The following is a 24,785-nucleotide window of genomic DNA, read 5'->3' as shown; positions in this document are numbered from 1 at the left end:
GAGGAGTCCGGTGGTTCCAAGGATGGAACTAGGAAGAAGAAGTCCTGAAAGGGAAGGGGACTAGCCAGTGACGGTGCTGGAACCAGGAGGGAACCAGATGCTGTCGCCGCAGTCAGGTGAAGGAAGGGTCGCTTGTCTCTTTAGCTGCGCAGACCAGGAGCTGCTCTTCACGACCAGGCTGGAGGCACGAGCTGTCCCACGTAGTCTGCTGCTGTTGGCGGTGTTGGATCGTCGATCTGGTCAACAGGCCCTGGCTAATGCAAGCCACGCGGTGGAACAAAGATGGCGTCTGGTGCGGACCAGGAGGGTCCGGAGTGCGCCTCTTTTACAAGGAAGCAAGGGCCAGTCTGGGGGACCAGACCAGCAGTGTTAGATTCTTCGGGTCGTCGTCTCAGAGGTCACGAGCCAGCCGGCAAGTGACCAGACAACAGGACAAGCAGCAACCAGGCAAAAGGGCCCCACGCAGATCTCGTGGATGCTGGGGGGCTGGTCTTTGGTGCAGGAGCTGCGTCGGTGTGGGGCTTCTCAGACCCCAATGCACTCACTCGAGGGTCCCTCGGCGGTCGTGCTGGAAGCGCTGTGCAGGTTTCTCAAGATTGCCGTCTCCACGTTGCTCGTCGCACCCACGGGTCCAAGCTGTGCTGTGGATGTGGGTAGAGGTCAGAGAGGTCTGGAGGTCCGGGTCTTGTCGAGCTGAGTCGTCGGATTCCGGGATGGAAGGACTTTGCAGCAAACCGCACAGGAGCTTGATGGTGCCTGCGAAGCAGGATGGTCACTCCCTGACCATAGGGGAGATTCTTCAGCCTTCTGATGGTTCAGGAGGGAGAAGGTCAAGAGTTCTTCGTAGAAGTTGTCAAGAGTAATCTAATCTGGAATGGGACCAGCTCCTATCTTTATTCAGCTAAAGGGGGCTGCACTACGACTAGGTCCCTCCTCTGGGTGGGACCAGGATGGGGGGTGGTTACACCCCCTTTCCTTTGTCCGGTCTTGCGCCAGCTCTGGGGCTGGAGTGCCCCAGGAACTAGTTCTGACCGGTGTATGCACAGGACACCTTGTGTGCCCCAGGCATGTCCCATTCCTTTCAGCCCTGTCCTACCTAATACACAAACTCCTGCCTGGGGTGGTGCTAGCACCTCCCAAGGCAGGAAACCCTTTGTCCAAGCCTCCCTCGCTGGAAGGACTCCAAGCAGCAGGAGGTCAGACACGTGTCTGTGGTGGCAGCATCCATTTTGTGATGCTGAGGCTCGAGTTAACTTTAACCGGGGTTCACAGTTACATACATGTATTGTCCCTCTAGAAGGGTGGAATACTACCCCCGTCGTTAGAATTGGCGAGGGGGTAGTATTCCAATTCGTATGACACCTTACTCGACATGTTTTGATAATGCTATGCCAAAGTTAGCATTTGACCTCGAGGTTCATAATGCACTTAAGAGTATATGGTATAGCGTTATCATGGAACAGCTATTAGGACTTGGTTCCGCAAGCTGCAAACGGGCTCAGCTCATGCCAGAGCACCATCTCACATAATTCCAAGCACTCTGCCTTCAGGATTTATAAGGCCTGCCATAGGAGTGACTGATAGGAATATATGTGTCCATTTTAGGGTTCGATATAGGAATACTATCTCTAAAGCGAAGGGTGAATACACCACCTTGCCCCAGCTGTCGTGCAGCCAGTTGTGTCAGATTTGGATGGCCAGCCAAGGGTGGCATAATACATGCTGCAGCCCCTGGTAGGCCCTGGGTACACCTATGCCCTGGATACCTAAGGTATGCTGTACAGGGACTGATAAGGTGGCCCAGTACCAATTGGTAAATGCACCTAAGGTACATGCTTGTCAATTTAGAGAGAGAACAGCTAGGCTGTGGGTCTGATTAGCAGGCCCACAGCCAGGGAAAGTCGTAAACCAGTGAAGCAAAAAGCAAAAATCGGGGGTGACCATAGGATTGCAGACCCTACTCTCCTACACCGGCCCCACAGGAGGTCAAAGGACCGGTCGCGGGGTCGGAGCCCTCGTAGCTCTGAGAGTCGGCATTGGTCTTCGGGATCAAGATTCTCAGGTAAGAGGCATGAGAGGTCGGAAAGGCGTCATCGCTCTTCCGACCCACCCCGACGGTCGCGCGACGCGGCCGGGGGTTCGGGTGACACCACCCACGCGGCTCCGACGGAGTCGCGGGCGCCACATCCTGCCCCACACCTTACGGTCCCTGGGCACGATGCAACGCCTGAGGAGGTCGAGCGGTACCTCATGGCCATGAGGTCCCTCCCTCTTCCGCCGGGTTCCGCGGCGCCTTCGGGCCGAGCGGTCCCGGCTGGGGGGGCCTATCGGTTCGGGTGCTTCGGCTCCGACGCCGCCGGCGACTTCGGTCCTGGCGCCGCAGACCTCCACTGGGTCCGCTTCCGGATCCGGGTCGTCGCCGGTCGACTTCACGACCTCACCACCGCCGGTCCCTAGGGTGTTACCCCCGGCGATGCCGTCCCCAATCCTACCCTCGATTCGGTTCCGGCACTGGAGCGGCGCCACTGGGTGCCGCTCTCGACATCGTTTGGAGATTTTTATTTCCACGAACCGGCCACATCCTTTGAACCTGAATTTCAGGTGATGGGTGACGAAGGAGATTGGGAGGAGTCTGTGGACCCTCTGGCACAGGAGTGCCAGTCTCAACAGGACTGGACATGTGAGCTTGGGGAGGCCAGTGGACTGGACACTTCGCCAGACACTGGTTTTGTCTCCCCTCCAACCGTGGCTACGGAGGAGGGGGCAGCCTACAGTGTAGTGTTGACGCGGTCAGCCAAGGCCTTAAGCCTGGAGCTCCCCGTCGCGGCTGTGAGGACTAACCTCCTCACTGAGGTCCTTAAACCACAGTCAAGCTCGGCTGAGCCTCTGCTGCCGTTTAATGAGGCCTTGTGTGACGTTCTTTTGGGCACCTGGTCCAGGCCCGCTATAGGTCCGCCTGTGGATAGGAACGTGGCCAGACGCTACCGCCCAGCTCCGGGCGACCCTTGCTTCTTGTCCACCCACCCCACCCCACCCCCGAGAGCATGGTTATCCAGGCCTCCACTTCCCAGACCGCATTCCCGACGGCTCCGCCCGATCTGGAATCCAAGAGGTATGAACAGTTCGGTAAGAAGGTGTTCTCGTCCCTGAGTTTGGGACTGCGGTCAGTCAATACCGCATGCCTCTTGGGCAGCTACACCCACACTCTGTGGGACACGGTCGTGGGCGTGCTGCCAGAATGCCTGGTGGAGGTCCGGGCTGAACTCTTCCAAGCCCTTGTGGAGGGTCGAGATGCGGCACGCTACTCCATCCAGTGTGGGCTGGATACCACGGACTCACTGGGCAGAGCGATGGCAACGACGGTGGCTGTTCGACACCACGCTTGGTTGAGGACCGCCAACTTTTCGGCTGATGTCCAGGCCACACTTGTAGACATTCCGTTTGATGGCTGACGCTTCTTTGGCGACAAGGCAGACCATGCGCTTGAGCGTTTTAAGGACTCCAGGGCTACAGCCAAGTCCTTGGGCCTCTCGGCCCCACACCAGCAAACGGGTGCCTTTCGCTCCTTTCGTCGCCAAGGAAGGGGTGCTCCCACACGTGCTGCCAGCCACGCGCCGCAGACTAATATACAGCGTGGTGGCGGCCGTGGAAACCTCCGTGGCGGCGGTCGGGGACAACGGCGCGGCCAGTCCACACTTTCCCCTGCAGCATCCGCCTCAAAACCCTCCTAGTCTGCACTTTCAGCCTCATGTGACGCCAGTGGGGGCGAAATGTTCGCCATCACCACTTCCACTGGCGCACTGTCACCTCGAACGTGTGGGTGCTGAAAATCGTCCGGAGGGCTACTCCCTCCCCTTCGAGACGACCCCTCCAGCCATGCCACCGCAATAACACCGCGTGTCGGGGGATCATTTGCAACTTCTGCAAGAGGAAGTTACGGCCCTCTTGGCCAAGGGGGCCATCGAGCGCGTTCCTGGGCCAGAAGTAGGGTGTGGTTGTTACTCCCACTACTTTCTGGTACCCAAGAAGGGCAAAGGGGGCCTACGCCCTATCTTGGACCTACGGTACGTCAACGGCTTCCTCCGGAAGGAGACGTTCAAAATGCTGACATTGGCTCAGGTCTTAGCTGCCCTGGACCCAGGAGACTGGATGGTAGCGTTGGACTTGCAGGACGCCTATTTCCATATCCCCGTCCTGCCGGCCCACAGGCCCTACCTTTCAGTTTACCGTCCTCCCCTTCGGCCTTACCTGCGCCCCACGGTTGTTCACGAAGGTGATGGCGGTGGTCGCTCAGCTCATCTGCGCAGGTTAGGGGTTTCAGTCTTCCCCTACCTCGACGACTGGTTGTTGAAGGCGGGCTCGCCCCAGACAGTCGTCAGCCACCTCCAGACAACCGCAGACCTCATGCACCAGCTGGGGTTTTCCATCAATGTGCCGAAGTCCCACATGTGCCCCTCTCAGAAGCTCCTTTTCATCGGAGCGGTCCTCGACGCGGTTTCGGGTTCATCCTCCCGAACAGCGGGTCCGGGATATTCAGGCTCTGATTCCAATCTTTCAGCCTTTATCCTGGGTCTCAGTCAGATTGACGCTGCGGCTTCTGGGGCTGATGGCCTCCTGTATCCTTCTGGTGCATCACGCCAGGTGGCGGATGCGGGCTCTGCAGTGGGACCTGAAGTTTCAGTGGGCCCAGCATCAGGGCAACCTGTCCTACCATGTCATGATCTCGGAGGGCACTGCGAGACAGCTGCAGTGGTGGCTCACGGACCGCGATTGGGTCGTCAGCAGCAGATCCCGCTCCCTTCCCCACCCGGAGCACGTAGTTGTGACGGACGCGTCCCTCCAGGGCTGGGGAGGCCACATGGGAGAGGCGGAGATCAGAGGTCTCTGGTCTCCGGCGGAGTCCCAACTCCATATCAACCTTCTGGAGCTGAGGGCGCTTCGTCTAGCACTGAAGGCATTCCTCCCCTCTGTCCAGGGGAGTGTAGTGCAGGTGTTCACGGACAACACCACAGCCATGTGGTACTGCAACAAACAGGGCGGGTGGGGTCGTGGACCCTATGCCTGGAGGCTCTGCCCCTCTGGCAGTGGCTGGAACGTCAGGGCGTGACCCTGGTGGTTCAACACCTGGCATGTTCTCTGAACGCCAGGGCGGACAAGCTCAGCCGAAGGTGCATGATGGATCACGAATGGCGTCTGAACTCGGACGTGGCGCAAGGCCTCTTTCTGCAGTGGGGAGAGCCTTGGTTAGATCTATTCGCCACCGAAGAGAACGCGCAATGTCATCAGTTCTGCGCTTTGGAATTTCCAAGGCGGCACTCGCTCGGGAACGCTTTTCGTCGTGAGTGGAGTTGCAGTTTGATGTACGCCTTTCCGCCTATAACACTTCTGCCCAGAGTGCTGAAAAAATCAAGTGCGACCGGGCCCAAGTCCTCCTTGTGGCTCCGGACTGGGCGCGAACGGACTGGTATACCGAACTACACAGTATGTCAGTCGATCCCCCGGTTCGTCTGCCTCTTCAGGAGGACCTTCTGTTGCAGCAGCAGGGGACGGTCCTCCACCCGAACCTGTCCAGTCTCCACCTCCATGCTTGGAGATTGAGCGGCGATCTGGCAGCCAGGCGTCCCTCCACAAAGTCGGTATACGCCTGCAGGTGGAACAGATTTGTGGCATGGTGCACAGCAAAGGCTGTATATCCACTCTCTACCCCCCTTTCTGAGGTTCTCCTCTTCCTTCTTTCTCTTGCCCAGCAGGGCTCTGCTCTGGGCACTATCAAGGGCTACCTTTCTGCCCTTTCCGCCTTCTTAAGGCTTCCTGATCAGTCTTCTTTGTTCAAGTCCCCCATTGTAAACAGATTCTTAAAGGGCATCACTCATATGTTCCCTCCTGTTCCTTTCGTGATGCCCCAGTGGGACTTGAACCTGGTTCTAACTTACTTCATGTGCGCTCCCTTTGAGCCGCTTCATAACTGTCCTCTACGTCTTCTTACACTTAAGACTGCTTTCCTGCTTGCCATCACCTCTGCCAGGAGAGTGAGTGAGCTCCAGGCTCTTTCCTCTAAACCTCCCTTCCCTTCTGTCCATCCGGACAAGGTTGTGTTGGGTACAAAACCCTCTTTCCTGCCCAAGGTAGTCACAGCCTTCCACATCGGGCAGTCCATCACCTTGCCCACCTACTTTCCGCCTCCGCATCCCTCGAAAGAGGAAGAGAGGCTCCACCGTCTGGACCCAAAACGTGCGCTCTCTTACTATCTGGATCGCACACGCCAGATCCGGGTGCATGACCAACTCTTTGTTGGTTTCGTGGGCGCCAAGAAAGGACGGGCGGTACACAAGTGGACCATCTCTTGGTGGATCGTGTTGTGCATCCAAGCATGTTACTCTTTGGCTAAGAACAAACCTCCTGGTACGCTGAGGGCCCACTCCACTCGGACTGCGGCGACTACTACTGCCCTGGGCCGGGGAGTCCCCTTGCAGGACATTTGTCAGGCAGCTATGTGGGCCTCGCTGCACACGTTCGCGAGACACTACTGCCTGGACAGCCAAGTCTGGAGGGATGGCTTCTTTGGCCGTTCCATCCTCCAGGACTTTCTGGTGTGGTTATTGGTTCGCAGACCCACCACTGGGGTTGGTATTGCTGCGGTATCTAATCTAAGGAAAGGAATCTATCACTAACGTGTCTCTTTCAGATGCGCAAGTTACTACTTGTGTAATGATATATCTGTAAGAGACATTAGTTAGTGATAGATTCCTTACCGACCCATCCATCCTCCCCGTTCTGCGAACCGATATCTAGGCTTAAGGTCATCCCCTTTCAGGGCCCTAGTTTCATGGCACCAGTGTTGGTTCTATCATGGCTCTGCGTATCTGGCGCGGAAAAGCTGTGTATCAGAACTGACGTCAGCGCGCGAGGGCGGCGTCTAAGTACTCTGACGACATCATTCCGGTGCTAACGACGCGGACGACGGGCGCGGAGCCGTGGACGACGCCTACCGACGCGCAGGGGTATTGCTACGCAAAAGTTTCCGGATCCAGTCTGACGCCTGGGGATATTCCAAGGTAAGGAATCTATCACTAACTAATGTCTCGTACAGATATATCGTTACACAAGTAGTAACTTGTGCGGCAGGGACCCAGGGGTACATCATGTCATAGTGTATCAAATGTCAGGCAAAAAGTGGGGGTAACCCAGCAAAAAAGGCACTTTCCTACTCGGATCCACTTCCAAGTACAAGAAGTCCTCCAGAAAGACACAAAAGTAACACAGTGATGTTCCTGCTTGAGTAATAAGTCTTTGAGTCAAGTGGATCTTTTCTCCAGCTCAACCTCGAAGCCAGTGATGGTGGATATGTAGCTGGCGCCTGATTCAACTATGGCAGCTGCTCCAGGCCCAGAGTTTCCAACTCCATTTCTGGAGTTTCCAGCCCATGGTGCAACCCTGCTAAGACTGTGCCTTTCACCCAGGCTATGCTGGCTCTCTTCCCATCCATCCTGCTACCTCTGGTGCTCCTGTAGGCTATAAGAAGCTGTGGAGAGTGAGCAGCAGACCAGGCTTTTACTGGTGTCTACATCCCCTGCACCAGCCTGGCTTCCTCCGGTTTTATCATTATTTACCCACAACACTAACCCTGTCCAGCCTCCTCCTGATACCATTCCAGCACTGATGGTGATGATTTTTTTTTAAGCTCGGGGGCAATCCGAGTCAGGTCCCATACTTGGAGCACAACAGCTGTTTGAGGTTGAGTCCCCTTGCAGGTCCTTGCCTTGTGATTAGTATTATAGCAGACTTGAGGGGCTTTTTGGCTCTAAAGTAAACCCTATTGATATATCCAACATCATCGATCGTGATATTGCTGAGAGCAACCAGGCAGGCAAACAAGTTTCCCTTGTGGGCCTGGATAGTGGACACTATTTGTAGGAGAGTAGGGTCTGCTTCCTATGGTCACCCCCACTTTTTGCTTTTGCTTTACTGGTTTTCGACTTAGATGTGGCTGTAGGCCTGCTAATCAGACCCACAGCCCAGATGCACTCTTTCTAAATTCATCATGTACTGTAGGTACATACACAATTGGGAATTGGTTCACCTTGTCAGCCCCTGTAGAAGTGTACCATCGCTACTCAGGGCATAGGTGTAACAAAGGCTTACCAGGGGCTGCAGCATGTATTATACCACCCCTGGCTGACCACTCAAACAGACACAACTGACTGATCACTCAGCTCGGGCAAGGTCGTGTAACCACCCCTTGCTTAGGTTTAGTATTCCTATACCTACTTACATATAGACACATAGTAACCTATAAGTCACTCCTATGGCAGGCCTTAACAATCCTGAAGGCAGAGTGCTTGGTTATGTGTGAGATGGTGCTCTAGCATGAGCTGAGCCTGTCTGCAGCATTCGGAACCATGTCCTTATAGCTGTTCTATGATATTGCCATACCATATACTCTTAAGTGCATTATAATCCTCGCGGTTAATGCTGACTTTGGTTTGGCTTTATCAAAACATGTTGTGTAAGGTGTCATACACTTTGGAATACTACCCCCTCGCCAATTCTGGAGACGGGGGTAGCATTCCACCCTTCTAGAGGGAGAAGACATGTTAGTTCTGACTATCCCGGTTAAAGTTAATCAGAGCCCCAGCATCACAAAATGGATGCTGCTGCCACAGACACAAGTCTGACCTCCTGCTGCTGGGAGTCCTTCCAGTCACGGAGGTTTGGACAATAGGTTTCCTGCTCGGGGAGGTGCGAGCACCACCCCAGACAGGATGATGTGTATTGGGACAGGGAGGGCTGAATAGATTGAGACACTGCCTGAGGCACACTAGGTGCTTCATGCATAGCCCAGTTCAAACTGGTTGCTGGGGCACTCCAGCCCCAGCTCTGGCGCGAAACTGGACAAAGGAAAGGGGGTGTAAGCACCCTCCTTCCTGGTCCCACCCATCGGAGAGACCTAGTGAGCAAACCAGCCCCCTTTAGTTGTATAAATGTAGGAGCTGACCCGGGAGAAATTAGATTAATCCTGGAATCGACAGAAGACAAAACTCTGGACCCTTTGACATTCATCCAAGCTGAAGACTGAAGAAACTCCCTTGTGGCCAAGGAGTGACCACCCTGGGAAACCAGGCACCATCCAGCAACTCGACGGCTTGCTTTTTCCCCGTTCCCGCCGGAACTCGAGCACAGAGCCTGACAAGACCTCGCCTCCTGGATCCCTCTGACCCCACTGCACGACTCCAGCACAGCTGAGCCCCGTGGAAGGCGTCGGGACCCGTGGAAGCAGGAACCTTGAAAAATCGACAACTTGCTAACAGCGAGGCTCCTGAGGCCTCCTCGAAGCTGTGCCCTGGGGACTGAGACACCCCGACACCGAGCTCCACCTGCACCGAAGACCAGCCCTCCACACTCCACGAGATCTGCCTGTGTTCTGCTTGACGCGTTGTCCGGTTGCTGGCCCGTTGGCTAGTAGCCACTGGCGACGATCCTTTGTGAAAATCCATCGCTGGTCTGGTTGCTCCAGACTGGCCCTTGCTTCCCTGCAAAGGTGAAGTACCTCAGACCCTCCTGGTCTGCACCAGAAGCTCCTTGTGTATGTAAGCAACAAGGAGATTTTCCGATTCAACCAGGGAAATTGGGCGCACACCAGTGTGTCCGCACGGTAGAGAGCACCGTAAAGTGATGGGTACAGGCAAAAGGGCGGGCGGTAATCTCACAAAACCGCCCAAAGTTGGACCAAGAGGATCCACACAAGTAACAATAACACAACAATGCCCCTGCGCTATACAAGTATATGAAACATTACAGAAGTGAACATTTATAGCAAATGAGCATCAGTTAGTATATATCCACACTTTTGGAGTCACTTTTTGAGAATCAAGTGCTCCAGGTTCAGGTACAAAAGTTCCGAAAAAGAAAGAGAAATGTTCTGTCCTTGGTGTTAAGTCATTGGTTTATTGTTCCTTTGTTAATGCCAACACATGTTTCATCGCAGGGAACATACTGCGAATCTTCAGGGCTGGACGAAAAAGCATAAAAAAAATGCATTTGCAAGAGGTTCTTATTGTAAATGCTGAGGGTTGGTGACTAGCCAAAGTGAAAAAGTGGACATGCTTATGGTGACTTTGTGTAATCGTGACATGTTCAATATCAGAGTGAATATGTGAGTAATACAGTGTGCGTGTGGTTAAGTGAATATATAGTGACATGTCTTGATATCTTTTATTACTTTTTGGTGCAATTGTCTCACTGAACACTGGATTGTAGACACTGAGTAGGTGAAGCATCGTAGGTCTAAACATTTGCCGTAGAGAGAGTGTAGTGGTGTAGTGAAAGAAGTGTGGCTGTGGTTGAAAGGGCGGTATTCCCATGTGACATCGGTATACATGCGCATAAAATCTAGGTTACAATAATGCACAACACATATTCATCTGTATGAAACCATAGTCGGACGTTTATCATATGTTGCCCTACTTGGGCATTGTCTCATAGTTGCTTCACTATGTAGGAACTGCAGGTTAGATAAGAAAATGGTCTGACTGGCGTGTCTAAGGGCCATTGTGACTTATTGTTGATATTGCTGCGAGCTAAATTAAGACAGCCTAGATGAATAAGCGTTATGTGTTAGTAGGTTGGAGGAAAAAGACCTACATGTTGTGTGGCGAGGGCAGCAAATGATTAACATTAGTGAATAGACTGGATATATCTGAAGGGTTACAAAGGAGGATGAAAGAAGAACTAATATTTATTAGATATTGGTCTAGTTTTAGAACCATTGTAGTTGTTACCAGGCTCCAAAAAAAAAAAAAATAAATAAATAAAATAAAAAAAACACAGCTTTCGAGAAAGCACTTAGAACAGTATGTCACGCTTACCTTAGTGAGGAAAGTATGACAAATAATATCTGATTAATATGTAAAGTCCGTCTCAGGACAAAATTCTTGTAGGTTGATTCTAGTAAATCAGGGTCTGTAGCACGCTGCCTGCGTGATTAGGGGATCTGGGTGGGAACAAGCTATTATTAATTCTTGATTGACACCCACATGGCGAAAAGCAAAGAAGACAAAAGAACTCGTAATATGCCAACACACACTTGTACCTTATTTGGTTCGGTGTAAGTCGAAACCCGGGAGGAGTTGTAGAGAAAATACGAGGTGTCTCGTTTGGAGACCAGAATTACTTGACAGGCGGGTACACCTGAAAGAAAAGGATCGGGTGAAGGCGGGTGCAACTGGAGAAACACTCCAGTATTCAGTTCGGTTGGTCGCTAGGGAATGAAATCCTCTCGGAGCGGGGGAGAGCTGGCTTACCTTATCAGTGCTGAACTCCCTCTTGAGGTTCCCGGTGCCGTTTTACGATGACGGTCACGTGCCGGGAAGTGCTCGCCGGTTATATACCGGAAGTCCGTCTTCCTTTAACTAAAATAAACTAGAGCGTGTGTATCTTTTCCGAATCGGAACAATTATCGTCCCGGAAAAGAAGAGTTACTACAAATTACTTTAAATAAATGTGGAGCGAAGTGGGTAGTATTTAGGCAGCGTTAATGCTGGGGAAGCTCAATGCATGTAAATGCGAGTAGAGCTAAGCGGTGGCAGTGTTTCAAATTTGTGTAATCGACTTATTATTCAAATGTCGAGGAGCCATAAGTAACAGTTCATGATATGTGAACAATGACGCCTGAGTAGGGGGGTTATGAACAGGGATTGGGCTGTGGTGCATAATACAGATATTTATTATTGAATTCTGTTCTATGTTACTGATGTAACGAAAATGGACAAATTTTAGTGGGGCAAAGTGTGCCTGGTGTTATACAATATGATTCGGTGTTGCCAGATGGATTTTGCTATTAAATGCAAAATTTGATACAGAGAGAACTGTTCATAGTGTGTCTATGGATTGGTGTCGCTGGATGGGTTTCACTACTCATTCAGATTACATAGGGAGAAAAACATTGGTCAAGCAAATAAATTAGAGTCTGTTAGCCCAGGAAGTATTGCAGCTCGGGATCATAGTTAAGCCCGAATTCAATGCTCCGGAGACGCATAATCCAGGTTGCTTCTTTCCGTCTTAGAGTTAGTTCACGGTTTCCACCTCTGATATGGGCGGGCACTGTTTCGATTCCGTAGAAAGACACACAAAAGTCTTCCGTGTTGGCCTGACACTTGGCTACATGAAGGGCTACAGGATATCTTGGATCTTGTTTCTGAATAGCTCTCATGTGCTCCGACATTCTGTCTTTAAGCATCCTGATGGTGCTTCCTACATATTTCTTACCACATCGACATTCTATTATGTAGATCACATATTTTGTGGTACAATTGATGTTGACTCTGATTTCATAGTTTTCCAGTTTGGGTCCTTGGAAGTGTTTGGTTTTGTGCTTGGCCCATTTGCACATAGTGCAAAAACCACATTTGAAAAACCCATTGCTGCGTTGGGTGAGCCAGTTAGGGGCCATGTCCGCCTGGGGGACAGTAGGGCTTAGTCTGTTTCTCAACGTTCTCCCTTTGCGAAAAGTGATTTGAGGAGTGACAGGGATCAGTTCCTTCAGTATCACGTCTTCTTTAAGCAGATCCCAATGTTTGGTGATACTTTTTCTGACTAAATTGTGTAGACCATTGAACTCAGTGATCATTCTAATAGTAGAGTCTTTAGTCTGTTTGGGGTTAGTCATTTTGAGAATATCTGGTCTCTTTATTTTTTCGAGTCTCTTTTTTGCTGACGATAGTGTGGTTTTTTGATAGCCACGTTTCACAAATCTAGACTCCATATCCTTGACCGTTGATTTAAGATCTGTGTCATCACTGCAATTACGTCTGGCACGCAGAAATTCTCCGAAAGGTATCGCCTTGATCTGATGAGGAGGATGGAAACTGTCTGCACGGAGTATAGCGTTGCAGGAAGTTGGTTTCCTGTAGAGTTTGCTTTCTAGTTTGTTATTCTTGACATAGAGTTCCAGATCTAAGAATTCTATGTTGGTTTTGCTCGATTTCATGGTAAAACTAAGCTCCCAGTTGTTTTGATTGAGGTGGTTGGCAAATTGTTGTAGTAGGTCGTCTGTCCCTGTCCACAACAAAATGCAGTCGTCTATATAACGTCCCCAAAACAGAATAGAATCTGTGTATATACTTCCATGGGTGCCCCAAATGTGATCAGCTTCAAATGCACCCATGAAGAGGTTGGCGAAAGAGGGAGAGAATTTAGAACCCATGGCTACTCCACGTTTCTGTTGGAACCATTGTTTGTGGAAGCTCCTTGTGTATCCTGCGTGGATTGCCTTTGCTTAGGCTTTTTGGCTCTGATCTTGAAGCCGACCCCTCCATCTGCGAAATCCTTCGTGGGACAGCTCCTCTCCAGCACCTGGTCGTCCTCAACGCCTCCTGGTCCACGTGGCTGCAACTACAAGCTTCACCCCAGCACCTGATTGCTCCTCGACGACTTCTGGTTCCTTCCCTGGTTCCACCCGGTCACTGGCTAGTGACCTAGACTCTGTCCCCTCTGCTTTCAGGTTCTCTTCATCCTCGATCCACCCTTGGATCCACCCGGACATCTTCCTCCTGGTCGCCTGCAGCATCTATCTTCACAGGCTCCATAGACGTCAACGGCGAAACCCGACACATCTTCACAAATATGCACCCGCTTCCTGTGGGTGAGGTAACGAGAGTACTTCGGTGCTGTCAAGGGTATTGACTATCCAAGTGTCTAGGTTTTTATTTGTATCCTTCTAGCTAGACCGGAAGTGTCCTAAATCTTCATTTACTTACCTTTTATGTTCCTATTGACTTTCTATTGACTCTCGCGTGAGAGTACTGACTCTGCATGGGCCGCTTGTGGGCCTTCTACTCCTCACCTAAGGGTCAGATAGTGTAGCCCAAGCGATTCCTTAGGCCCTAGGCCTTCTCCTTTCCCAAGTCATGGTTCTTATACCACTTACTTAGTATATGGTTTGACGCGCCCCTAGGGCCTAACTGTATATTGTGCTATTTAAAGTATTTCTAAGTGTAACTTGTTATGTGCTTTTGCCTCTGATCTCATAAAGAGTTCAGAGGAGTGTGTTAGTAAATAAATACATATATATTTTATATATATCCTGTGTGGTATCCTTTCATTTGATATTCAAGGGGTTACATATGGTAAAACAGCTGGCTTTACACGCCCTCAAGAGTCTTTTAGCCTAAGACTGTTCTGTCCACGCTACCTCTAGGATAGCTGGTCTATAAGGTTGACTTTACAACCCTCACCATAAGGGTTGTTGGGACTGGTGCAAGGTGTTCACTAGAATAGTGAACATCATATACCAGGCCAACTTCTCACACGATTTAGTATGTCACAATGCCAATGGCCTTGGATAACTGCTGAAGTGGAGTGTGCTTTAGGTCCTCCCATTGTGGAAGCGGCCTCACTCATGACTGTCCTGTGCAAGGCAACAGAGGTCTTTGAAATGACATTGCCTTAAGAGGAGAACAAGGCTAACTCCTCACAGAGTTCCTATAGCCAACATCCTTCGCTGTGGCACCATTTGTCCCTGATGGATCTGATATTGGTTGATTGGAGCAAACCAACTTTTGTGCCAACGGTGAACTGCCAAGTCATCTGAGTCCTGGGAACCAGAAATTTCTGACAGCGCACCCATCTTCTTGCTTGTATCCCTCACATACGTAGAGCTAGATCCGGCAGTCGCTCCTTTAGATGCCTGGCCCCCACTCTCTGGAACTCTCTCCCCCTCCACATCCGCAGCAACCCTGACTATCAGGCTTTCAGACGTCTTGTGAAGACTTGACTTTTTTCCCAGGCCTAATTCCCTCTGTCTTGTTCCTGCCCCGTTCCAGGAATATCTCCCTCTGCTTTATTTCCTGCTTAGTCTGGCTTTCAGCGCTGGGACGCCTTGTTGCCGAGGCAGCCATGCCCTTTATAATTATTTTAATCTAATCTTCGAAAAGTCTCATTGTTCAGGCTTCCTCTTTCTCAAAACAGAACTTGCACTCCTTATCTTCTACTCTTATAAATATGTAATCAAAGAGGATTAAGATCATGTAAAAAATTTTAAAAAAAGGTCTTCACCTGGGGAGCCTTGCCCCTTCATTCCACAGGGTAACTTGTCTTCTGGCATGTTACTCTCATACTCTATGGGAAACAGCACAAATGGTCGAACCTCCGCATCCACCCTCCAGACCATTTTGTAGAGGTTGTGTGTGATGGCCCTTGATTGATTGATGGCCCAGACGCGGTCACAAAGACCCCGTTTTCTGGCCTGGATGCATTGGGTGCTATGGTGTGACCAATGGCCTCTTCTTTAGCCATCCCCTGCCATGCCTGCATGCATTCCACCAGCTTTTCAGGAATATGTGATGCTATAACGCAATCAAATGATTGCGGTATGTAACATTGCAGTTTTTTCAACGTAAGTCATTACAACAACTTGCACTGGACTTAAAAGTAGTAAGATTTACTATGCCAACACCAGTCTACGTACAGTAGGTAAGGTGTTGGATTAGTAAATCCTACTATTCCTTAGGTTATAGCGCCATCCAGCGCAAGTCGATGTAAGATTTGCGTTGTTATGGCTGTGTTTTAAATGCACCACGGTTTAAAGGAAGTTTCCTGATATCCAGGCATGCACTTTGATGGCGCTCATCACTTTAGAAATAAAAGCAACTCCGCACTGGAGTGCTTCTAACAAGATCAGGCATTTTTGGTTCTTGGGACCGGTTTCCTTTTCTCACCAGTTTCACTAACAGAACCACGAGTTCAGGGGATATTCTCAGTGCCTGCCTTTTCGGTGGTGCCAGCTCTGGCAGTTTGTGCAACAGCCTTGTGAGGGTTTTTTGTAGCTACATAGGGTGTGGTGGCTTCAAAAGCTGTGAGGGTAACAACAAAGATCCTCTTCATCCAACGAGGGAGCAAATGCGGCTTGTGAAGGGGAAGAGTGCTTTCATTTACTAGGAAGTTAGCCCATTGCCACTGGTTGCTGGGTCCTTCAAATTGTTGAAGAAGATTATGCCCTAGCCTTCCAGGGCTTGCGTCCTGGCACCCTCTGTCACCTCTGACAAGCATGCCCTTATTCTTGTCCAGAAAGTTCTTGCCTCTGTTGAGCACAGGGGCTGACGACTTAGTTCTGTAGAATGGGACCAGATGGGAATGCAACTTAAGTTATTGCCAAGCTAGACTGACACGAACCTACCCTAGCTCCTGCAGACCCTTCTGGTTTTATGGTGCCCCCACCTTCAATCCATGGACAGTCAGTTCAGGTCCCGCCGTGTGGTAGGCCTACCGGCAGCGTGGCATTGACCCTAGCCTCCATCAGTGGCGGTTTTCTTTTAAGGGCGGCGGGGCTCCGCCCTCCCTATCGACTCGGCTGATAGGGATTTAAAATGCTAAGTAACAGCAATGTTACTTTGCATTTTAAATCAGAACCGGAACCGCACTGCCGATCACAGCCCCGGGCCTGGCCATCTGTCATCTGACCTGCTGCCTGCCTGCCATTAGGACGCACTTGAGCGAGCGTCACTGCAGCAGCAGGCAGGCCAGGCAGGAAATGGAGGCAGCGTGTGGGGTGATTTGTGACACATGCGCTTTTGCGCATGTGTCACAAGTGAATGCTAATTGCTAAAGACTGACTCATTGCCGGAGTGTAAACCCGGGCGCATTAGGTGCCAGCCCGGGAGTATCAAGAATGGCCCTTTTGGGGCCCGCCCAGAAATGACGCAAAGCAGCCTCATAAATTTACAGCAGCCTCGGGCGGGTACAGTGTAAGCCCGAGGCTCAGGCTGCATTGAAGTCTATGTACATGTCGTCACTGGAAGGGGTGGGGTCATGCTTAACTGACCCCAGCATTCTAAAAACGACTCATTTAAGAAAGGTAATTTTTTAAATTACAATAATCATTACACTGAATGATTATTGTATATTAACTTTTAACTTTATTAAAAAAAAAAAAAAACGCTGTAAGCATTTTATTTATGTCACAGAGTCATGAGACTTAACTCATGACCCTGTGACGTGGTGTCACATGCTGCACAGAGTAGAGCCTTCACTTTCATCCTGAAAGTGAAAGCTTTACTGTTTCAGCTCTCTCTGAACCAGTAGCTGCTGGACAACAAAAGGAGAAGCACAGCCAGCCAGCAACTAGCATCAACCGGCTGACTGACCAAGACAGAAGCTGCCTGATAACTGGGGTAAGTGTGAAGTATTAATTATTGTTCTTTTAAATTATTTTTGCAATATTTCCATTATTTAAATATACTACTTTGTAATTATTTTAACATATAGCACACTCTAGTCTAGTATCATGACTCATGAGTGCATTTAAATAAACTTGCAAGGGTTAATGTGTCTCATGCAGTGCACTTCATGCTAAATGCTATGTAATATGCAGATGACAGATTTTTATTTTATGAAACTAGATTAGTGGGTTACTGCTTTGAATACAGAGCTCATTTGGTTATGTGCAGTCCATACATTTTAATCCTTCCCATATAGCACAGTGAGCTATAAACAGCATGCAACTCTTCAACCTTGTAACCGTTACTTACTTTTATTACACAACCTGTACATTGATTTACACTCTTCATTTATTGTCAATATATATGTACATGTGATCTAAAGCGCTTTGACACCATACGTGTGGATGAGTGGCACTATAAAAAGAAATAGAAACAAAATAGTGGTATTTAAATTTAAAATGTTTGCAAATACAAATTTAAAAGCAAGCGTCTTATGATGTGATAAGCATTAAGCCTTTCTTTCTAATCCATTGCTTCAAATCAATTACTATTTAAAGCAAGACTACTCACCCGTAGGGTCTCAAGGCGCTGTGTGTGGGGGGTTGAGGGGAGGGGACCTGCGATTGATTTGACGAGCCAAGTCTTGAGGTCCTTCCTTAATTGCGGACGTGATGGTGATTGCCTGAGGTGCAGAGGCAGGACGTTCCAGAAGTTTAGACAAGGATCTTTCTCCATCACTGGTCTACAGATGTGTGATGGTGGCCTGCGCCAGTTGGGCGGAGTGGAGATGTCAGGGGAGAGTGTAGAAGCAGAAGTGGTGGTTGAGCTATGTATGTCTGGCGTTGTGGAGGGATTTGTAGGCATGCATGAGGCGCTTGCGCTAAGGTAATTCTTTTGTTGAAAGATAGCAAGTGAAGGTCTCTCAGGGAATTTATGACGTTATATCGCATGCCAACACAAAGAATGCCATTATAATACGGTTGTAACAACACAAGTGCTGTTGCAACGCATTACCATTGCAAAGCACACTTTTACCATGCATATGCCTTTACCAAGCATGTCATTACAAGGCAAAGACATGCGTGGTAAAGGCATAGACTTGGTAAAAGTGGTTAAGGTAAGTAATTGTGTGTCTCTGTTTGTATGTGTATATATATATATATATATATATATATATATATATATATATATATATATATATATATATATATATATATATATATATATATATATATTAATACCCCCAGGCAACCCCAAAATTACCCTTTGTACCAGTGCCAATAGCCCTACCCCCTTAAAATTCTAAAATTACCCTTACCACCCTAATACCCATACCCCCTAAACCCTAAAATTACCCTTACCACCCCAAAACCAAAATCAACCCTGAACCCTAAAATTACCCTTTTGGCACCACAAAATCCAAATTTGTCCGAGCCCTAAAATTACCCTGTGCACCCTAAAATCCAAACCCACCCTGAATCCTAAAATGAACCTTGGCACCCCAAAACATATACCCATCCTGAACCCTAAAATTAACCTTGGCAACCCAAACCTATACCCCTAGACCTCAGAACCCAAACCCACCCTAAACCCTATACTTACCTTATACTTACATGTAAAACACATATGCTTTTACCATGCTTGCCTATACAAAGAAATTCATGTAAAGGCATGTGTGGTAAAAGTATATGCATTATAATGCTTTACATTGTAATGCTATGCATTGTAATAGCATTGCGATGTAATGGTACTTGCGTTGTGTTGGCATGCGTTGTATTGGATATTTCCCTTCTCAGGTGGCCGGTGATGTGGCTGCGGCGTGGGATGTTCAGGATGAGTTTGGCGGAGGTGTTCTTGATGTTCAGCAGTTTCTTATGGAGTTTCTGGGTGGTGCAGGATAGAGTGCTGACAAGCTCATGGGTGACAGTGTTGTTGTACTCACTGGGGGCAAACTGGAAGATTTCATGAAGTAGATAGAGCATGTGGAAATAGGAGGAATAAACAACATTGATTTGGTGGTTTATTGAGAGAGAAAAGTCCAGGAGGTTGCCAAGGTTTCGCACGTAGTCAGTGGGCGTGTGGGGGAGGGGGGGTTCCAAGTGCTGCAGACCCCCTCTTCCTGGGCCACCAAGAGTCAACCAAGGCAGAGGGAGTGGCAACACTTGGGGGTGGATCCCAGGTTGAGGCCTTAGGTCTTGTTTGAGTTAGTTAAGCTTGAGGCAGCTGTCCTTCATCCTGGTGGTGACTGCATTTATCCTGTTGTGGAAGTTGCTCTTGGCAGCTGTGGATTCTTCTGTGAGGTAGAGAATCAGCTGGATGTTATCGGCGTAGGAGACAATGTTGAGTCTGTGGTTCTTGACGATGTCTGCAAATGGGGCCTGAAGAGCTTGGGGCTCAGGGAGGCGCCTTGAGACCCTTTGCAGCTGATCTCTGTGGGTTTTCAGTTGAATGGTGGAAGTCGTACTCTCTGTGTTCGGCCGGTGAGGAAGGAGCAGATCCATCCAGGGCTTTGTTCCAGATGCTGGCATCGTGGAATCTTGTGCAGAGGGTGTGGTGGGAAACGGTGTTGAAGGCGGCTGAGAGGTCCAGCACGAAGAGGGAAGCTGTTTCCCATTGGTCGAGGCATTTGCTTTTAGTTTTGAGGCTCCAGATATCTCCTTGGCCCTTTAACTTCGGCTTTTGTTATGGGCCCAGGTGAAATCTGATAAGCTGCTGCCCCCCTCCACTTGCACATTGCAGCTCGAAATGATAGCAGGCAACGTGCAGCAGCAGGCGCTGCTGAATGTGTCAGTTACAAATGGGGTTTTTGTTTGGCTAAGGTATACACCTAAGCCAAGCAGTACCCACCACCACTCAGGTTAATTCAGATGCAAGATTACCTGTGCTCCTCGTCTGGTAGCTTGGCGCAGGGGAGGCTTATCAAAGAGGCAATGTGTAAAGTATTTCTGCAACGCATAGTAAAGTAACAGTGAAAGACAAAGCAAAACACTCCACACTAGTTCTAGAAAAATAGACCATCTTTATGTAATTAAAACCAGGCCTAAAGGACAGCAATTCAATAGTCTATCAAGAGTTATGCCAGTACTAGTAACGTTAATAGCTCATCACAGTGCTCAGGAACCTTTAAGGGAATTACAGTAATCCTCAAATGAGCCCACCGGCAAGACAAGACAAGATTTTCAATGTAGTGGGGGTTGAAGTTAGCCTGCACAGGCCTTCGGGACAGTACCTGGGGCTTGGAGTCACTGCTCTTGTTTTCGGCGGTCTCGCACACGGGGTCCACATGGTAGGAAGAGGAGTTGGGCTCTGGCTTGGCCGCTGGAGCACAGGCAGGTCTGTGGCCCCATACTGCTGTGTTGGTGGGCCTCACACATGGAGCTCGTGTTGGTAAGAGGTACAGAGGCAGGCAGGACTGGTGTTCAGCCGCAGTAGATGCAGTCTTGTGAATCTTCGGCCCAAAGAGCCTGGAGAGAGCGAGCTCAGATCGTTGTGTTGCTAGGCAACCAGAATGCGCTCACGCCACTCGGTGCTCCCGGCGCTGACTGAGGGAAAAGGTCTACACCACTGCGGTATCTTCAGAAACAGCAGTGTCGAGTACGACTAGTAGCAAAAGGTGACTGAGCGCCAACACAGCAGGCGCTAGACAATGTGAGTGTGTCTGGTGGCTGTAACGTCCGGATTCTCGAACCAGATGGGATCAGCTCCTTAGAGCACCTCCAACCCAGTCGGAACGTAATCACCTCTCTCCTTAGAACGTATTAACAATAGGTATGTACATATATATATTTATGTCTCGTACCTAAGGATGGGGAAATAGCTATACACACGCATAGGTTTTCTACAATATCCCACTCATACCAGCTAGTCTCACGGCAACTTAGGCCCAGACTAATCTACCCTGGGGCAGTTCTGATTATTTACCATTACACACTGATCCCCATCAGTGCTCACTCGACACGCAATCCGGCGTGCCTTACGCACTAGGCTGCAGCCCTACTGCTCTCTTCCTTCCAATCCTGTCCACAATCCGGCGGAACTAGACACTGGTATCCACCCCAGTGTTCTCTCACTCGCAGCCCGATCCGCAATCCGGCGGATCTACACACCAGTGTCCCCCCTGGTGCTCTCATTAACGCCGCTTACCAACGACGATCACTCTCCTATGAATACCTTTGGAAGGAATCTCTCATTGGCTACTCGGGGTGATACTACAATAACAGGAATTAGCACAACTTACCAAATTGAATCATGTACCTTCTGCTCTCAGCATCGAATGGTCCCTCTCTCCCTCATTATTCAGTCACCTCTTACCTGACCGTTCATGAAAACAATGTCTGACTAGAAGACCAGGTTACCCTGATTGAACAAGAATACAAGGCACATGTTGGTTCACTAAGAACTGGGGTATTTTATTACAATGATTATAAACACAGCACTATACTATAACATATATCCTGCAAAGAAAAGTGAAAGGTTAGAATGTGCACACTATGCAAAGTGGGGCAGAGGTCACCTTATGAGCACGAAGTCGGAGTTCGACAGTCATTTAGGTTCCCTTCTCGTCCGTGCCTTGGCTCGTCTCGGAATCACACCTCAGCAGTCACGAGTACACGTCTGCACCGCTATGCTCTGTCTCCTCCGCTTCCCTCCAAGTCACTGGAACCTTCCTCTTTATTAGCTGCTGTCTCTCTCTGTCTCCGATCGCTCCTCACTACTCCTCTCTCCTCTTCAATCTTTCTCAGAGAGTATCAGCCTCATGATCTTTCTCGGACTTCAAAATGGCGACTGTCTGCCTGGAAATAATTAATGGCATTGATGCTAACGGCTAGCTGCCGCCTACAGACTGACTGACTCACAGCCTAACGCTTTCGCTAATATGGAAGCTTGTCCTTTCATGGAAAGTTACGGCCAGTAACCTGCCGCCCACCAAATTCTTGCACCTCCCCGTACCAAGGACACGTTCCCAGCCGGCCGGCCTGATGTTGTGTCTTCGGAGTGGAAGAAAAATACAGTCTTTCGATAAGGGCCAGCCTGAGCCGGTTCTCTCCAAGCGAACAACACTTCGAAACTAAAACATTACACTTGACCTGGAAGCATCTCAAGCTGCCGGGGCAGAAAGCAAGATGGAGTCTCTCCCGTTTGAGGCCTACAAGGCCCGAAATAAGCATAACTCCATAGAAGGTATACTAACACTCTTGCAAGAGGACGGATTATCACTAATACTAATTAATCTATCCCCTAGCTTAAGTTTATAAGCCCTGATCTAAGGAAAAGGGTACGAAAGTGCATTACTGTGCCTTATGAATAGGCCCTGTTTATAGTTCTAATCCCTGCACTAGAAGGATAATAGGCTGGAGTCACCTCCAATCATTCTCCCTCAAAGGAGGGTCGAAAAAGTCGGTCAGAACAGTGGCCCAATAACATACAAATAGCCCTGATTATTCCATAACAGGAGGAAAGCTAACAAGTTCTTGGGAACTTGTAGGATATAGAGGCCCAATTGCCCCTCATTGCAGAGGTAGCAGGGAGCAGGCCAACATAGCTGAGCAGAGTGCATAGGCAGTACAGCAAAGCAAGTGACAAAGGGGCAGTCCTTCCTAGCAGCGTTGTACATCATAGTTGCAGAGTCTCCTCCAGACCCCAAAGTGAACCAATTTGGGGATGTCACAGCGAGGTCTTTGAAGTGGGGGTGACAACAAAAGACAGCTGTCTTTGATCCTCAAAAGGCCCCTGCCCTTTCTTCTCTGGCTCCAGGCACACTACAGGCGGTTATATGGCTATTTGTGTTGGAATAGGCATAGCCCTATTCAGGTGGAGGTGTCAGCCGCTCCCTCCTTCTATGTTTAATGAAGTCTTAGTGCAGTGCTATATTTTGACTTGATAATGTCAAAGCTTTCAAATGTTAAAAAGATACACTTTTTAAAAATTTGAAGAGCGTTCACTTTCACATTTGTAGTCCTGTCAAGTACCACTCATTAGTGGTTATACTAGTGCTGGTGTCCGCATCACCACACTAGAATGTACATTTATTTATTTCCATAATTTCTTTTTGTTTAACATTTTCTGCTGTGCTGGCTGAAGGGCACAAGGACCTGAGAGTGGCATTCAAACAATTTGCATAGTATTATTTAAAATAATTTTGTTTGTGTTTACAAATATCATATTGGTTTTGAAGGGATATTTCTTAAAATATACATTTATTTATTTTCATATTTTATTTTTATGTAGCCATTTTCTACTATACTGACTGCCACAAGGGCCTGAGGGTGGCATGCAAAGTATTTAAAAATAAAGTAAAACATTCTTACCTAGCCTGCTTCTGCAAATAACGTTTTTGTTCTTTCTTAAATAAATGAAAGATTTTTAATGGATATTTCTTATATTATAAGCAATGCATATTAGACTCATTTCCTAACTTATTTTTATTTAGTGGTTTTCTTAAATACTGAAAGACCCAAGGGCTTCAGAGAGCTATATGAACTATTTTAAATACAATATTTACTTAATTATTTTGCAAAATTGCCTTGCTCAAAAATCAAAGCTTTTGCTGACTTCCTAAAAATTAAATGTTTGTTTCAAACTGATATTTCTTATACATGTAGATATTTAATATGTCATAATGATTACTGGGCAATCAACAATGAATAGCTGATGCAGAAAAGGAAATGGCCAGCTGTCATTTTTGGTAGGAACAAAATTACAAGTGTGTTTCTTTGTGGATGTGCAACCTGGCTTAGTACCCTGGCCCTCTTCAGAAGTCAGTCTTGCTTGGCAACACAGAAATTCTCTGAAATAATGTATGAGTTTTCTTTTATGAATGCCTAGAAGAACTGATTTTTCAGTCCATTTATCACAGAAATAGTGCGGAAAATTGCACCAAAAAATGCCAATTTTTAAAAAATTTCTTCGTGGGGGGAGAACCCCCCCACACCCCCCTTATTGCCGTCGGGCTCGCTCGCTTCGCTCGCTCGCTCCCGTTCGTTGATGCCTACTTCAATAGCCCCACCAGGTTCAAATTCCACCAGCCGCCACTGGCCTCCATTGCCTTGAGGCACAGAAACTTCTTCGGTTTCTGACCTGATCGTGAAGTGAACCCTCTGGTGGGATTGCTAAAGTTGCGGGCTGACGATCGCCAGTGCTGGAAGACTGGATGTTATTATTTTCAACTCATTTATGAAAGAGGCTGTTTGTAATGAGTTACTGGATTATCTTCTGTAAAGTTCTGGATTTTAGAAATCTCATATTTTAGGTGGAACTGTTATCGCGATCATGTTTGATGTCTAGAATGACTACCATTTTTTTAAGGTAGAGTCAAAGCAATGTCCCCTCAAAATATGAGTTTTGCTAGGCTCCTTTCCGCAACGTGCGTCTGTTTTAGGATATTTCTGATTTCCTTCTAAGAGCAGGCCATCGCAAAAAGCGTCGAGCTCTGAGAGAAGGTTTCAGCACCGCAAACTCTGTCAGCAAGCAGACTGTTCGGTTTGTTTATTTTAGTTCTCATAGCAACAGGTTGCTTTTTCTATGGCGAGGCAACGGCAGAGGACGACTGAAATAAAAACACAGATGTAAATA

General features: G+C 48.7%; 1 protein-coding gene across 1 annotated transcript in view; it reads left to right on the top strand.

The window, feature by feature from the left end:
• The window catches only part of CEP290 (centrosomal protein 290), a 1,386,965-nt gene that overhangs the window by 974,734 nt on the left and 387,446 nt on the right, over positions 1–24,785 (top strand). The gene's annotated exons all lie outside the window — the stretch shown is intronic.

This window comes from Lissotriton vulgaris, chromosome 1_1, assembly GCF_964263255.1.
Source record: "Lissotriton vulgaris chromosome 1_1, aLisVul1.2, whole genome shotgun sequence".
NCBI classification, from domain to species: Eukaryota; Metazoa; Chordata; class Amphibia; order Caudata; family Salamandridae; genus Lissotriton; species Lissotriton vulgaris.
Note: the sequence above shows the minus strand (reverse complement) of the source record. Positions and strands in the feature narration are given on the sequence as shown.